This window comes from Protopterus annectens, chromosome 4.part1 (assembly GCF_019279795.1).
Source record: "Protopterus annectens isolate FY-2018-M chromosome 4.part1, PAN1.0, whole genome shotgun sequence".
NCBI lineage: Eukaryota > Metazoa > Chordata > Ceratodontiformes > Protopteridae > Protopterus > Protopterus annectens.
The window spans coordinates 820,080,073-820,083,663 of NC_056734.1; positions in this window are offsets into that span (position 1 = coordinate 820,080,073).

Here is a 3,591-nt window from a genome sequence, read left to right on the forward strand (position 1 = left end):
TCTTACCCAATGGGGCTGTTAGACAATTTTGAAAGCTAACATCCATTGTGCTAGTATAAATGACATAATGGTATGATGATTCTTTGGATAAATGTATGAGTTCCACTGCCACTACTGAGTCATTTAGCAGACTTGCTTAGTTAAAGACTCTGTCTCATTTAGATGATGTCAGCAAGCCCTATTGTATATACAGTACCAAAAGATACTGTTTATGGTAAACCAGAAGCAACATTTTTGCAGAAGTCAAAAACAATAAAGCACAATGCATCTTTCTGCAGAAGTAGTAAATAAAGGCAATGGCAGATAAGGAGTTGAACTGCATGTCCGGCACCAGGGTTCCTGCTTCTAAAAGTACTTTTCACAATATCAGAAGACCCTTTTTCCAGAAGATGTTTGGTAGTTTTAATGGCAGCAACTGCAACAGTAAACAAGAGGGGGGAGATTCTGGACACATCAAATGATATTGTTTATTTTTTGTCTTACCATTCTCCCACGTCCCTCTTAAATCTTTCACTCTTATACTTTCTCTCTCTCATTACCCTGTAATCCTTATGCTTTTAACTCCTTGCCTTTCAACTGCTGTGCATTCAGCAAAGCACTCTGATTTTAGCCATTAAACCAAAGTCCGCTCTACTGTTCCTCTTTGCTCATGAGTGGCTCAAATGTCTACTTTTTCATTGGATCCAGGACAAGCCTTAGGCTAGTTGGACTTATTTGGCACAATAGGGCCCCACACTGGGATGTGATAGGATTATTGCATTTTATGTGGTCTACAAGCATGTCTAAGAATCACTACAACAATGTGAGCAGAGTACATTTCCTGTCATTCATTGCATTAATGACTTGTACAGTATTATTAATACTAGAGTTTTCTGATACTTGTACAACTCACACTGTTAGCTGTTCACTCTCTCATAGTAGTTAGTTGCTGATTCCTAGTATTTAACAGGCCTTTCAACTCAAGACTCAGGCTGGATTAATCATTTGGTTTTGTGACTCTATTTACTGCTGCAGAAGATAGTAATACTGCATTTAATATTAAAATTGAGAGTGTTACTGTGTTTTCTTGTGCTTCTCTTGCTGATATGGGGTATACGACTTGAACTTAATGAATATAATTAAAAAAAAATAACTGTAGAATAGTCAGCCTCATGCAACATGGACAAAAAAATACAATAGTAAGCCACAACAATAAATGAACAAATACAGGTGTGTGCCGCTTAACGTCTTTCCATACAATGTCCAACCTCATTTATGTCCATACTGAACAGGCAGACATAAATGCAATCAGCCATTGTGCAGACGGACATTAAGCAAAGACCAATACAATGTTCAAGGTGTTTGCTTAATGTCCGCACCACTTAACAGTCTATGGGATAGAACCTATCACGACTATTAAGCCGTACATACCTGTAATGTGAAGTAACTTCTAATCATCAAGATTTATGATAGAATGTTACTAGTTCAAGAGTATGGCAGGGAAACTCTCACACAATATGCAGGTAAGAGCAAAATAATTAAAGAAAAGGTAAACACAAATTGTGCATGTTAACTAGTGAGAGGCAGAGGTGGATAGAAAAATAATTTCACTTGGTAAAAACAGGAAGTCAGTAAAAGAAAAAATAAGTTTGATTCATAAAGGTACTGCAAGGATGCCATAGTTTCAGAGTCACATATGACATGGTGGGGGGGGACAAATAGAAACATAAAGGTAGAAAATTTATGGACTGGATTGGAGAGACGTTTTGAGAGAAGGAAGTGTGCTGCAAAAAGCTGAACAAATTGTTTGAGTTTTGTATGTTCTTTCTACATCCATGTAAGTTTCCTTAAGACATTCTGATTTCTTTGCTCCTAACAAAATATGCTGCTTCATACCTCTCAACCTCCTAGTAAAAAACATAAAAATGGACACAGACTAAAATAATAGGGGGACAAATGCCCCAAAACAGGAACATATATTAAATATTGCTCTTAAACACTTTGAAAGTTGATAAAATAAGAGGATTAACTATTTGTGATGTGTATAGAAGTATGGGAAGGAGTTTGGACGATGCAGTAATTTTTCTGTGTTGTTCCTTTCTCCATTCTTTGGGGCCCATTATGTACTAATAGCTGTACACATCATAGAACTCCCTATATTTTGTTTAGCCTGCATATTTTGGGGCACTTGATTTTCTTATTTACACATTCCCACATTCAGGAACCCCTCCCAGACATATGAAGTGATTGGTGTACATATACTTACAAGCCTTCTCTGGTATTTGATTAATGTATATATCGTTAAAACACTTTATGTTCTGATTACTGTACCCATGCTGGTCCCTGTCAACATATATTGATTAGTGAACACATACTGGAACCCCCCCCCCCCCCCCTTCCTGGCATATGAATTTGGAGTACATATCCTTCAACTCTTTGTGCAGTGATTACAGTACAGAAGCTACAACACTTCCCTGATGGAAGTGATAATTAGCGTGCACATCCTGGAAGCTCTTGTGTACTGATTAGTGCAAACATCTTAAAAACCTTGATGCACTGATTAGTGCACAAATCCTGAGAATTGTGTACTGATTATTACTGCAATCCCAGAATTCCCTCCATAATACAAGCATTAATTACTGTACACATCCTGGAACTAAATACTGATTACTGGAAACATCCTGAACACCCTTAATTAGTGATTAGGTATGCATTCTGGGACCCCTAAATGCTGCATCTATCTCCACAACATATGTGTACTACCTTTCAGTTTGTTAACTGACTAGTTATGTTGCTCACTACTAGTAGTTTTCAGGAGGTCCCCAACAGACGGGTTTAGTGCCCTGACACTGTAATCCCTCCACTGTATGTGCACAGTACAGATAATTTTGCAGAACACAAGCACCACATTATAATCCTTCCCTAGTAGTGTGTACATCTCTTATGAATATCTTTTTCAGTAATATTCTGTATAGTCATTCTATCCCCAGTGGCCCTACTGAGTGCACAATACATCTTCTCAGTAGCCCCTGAAAGATAGGTATGTTGTACGAACACTCTGAGCCACAGTACACACACACACACACACACACACACACACACACACACACACACACACACACACACACACACACACACACACACACACACACACACACACACACACGCGCGCGCGCGCGTGCACACGCAGACATGTGTGCACGCACACACACTCACCATTTCTGCCTACAGGGGCATATTACACATTTCTTTCAAATTCCTCTCCTTCTCCAACAAGAATGTAGCACAAAATATTATATCCTAACCTTTCCATTGCAGATAGAAGCACACAGTGACATTTTTCCATTTTCCATTAAACGAATGCTAATATCTTTTGTTAGCAAATGCATTGTAAGCATATTTGTAATCCTCCACTTGCAGGTGTGCAGCACACACCTCAGAATTTAACTCTGTGTGTGTGTGTGTGTGTGTGTGTGTGTGTGTGTGTGTGTGTGTGTGTGTGTGTGTGTGTGTGTGTGTGTGTGTGTGTGTAGGTGCATTTATAGCATGTGTACAAATACTAGTACATAAAACATGCATATAATATACATATCCTTCAGTGACTATATCTTG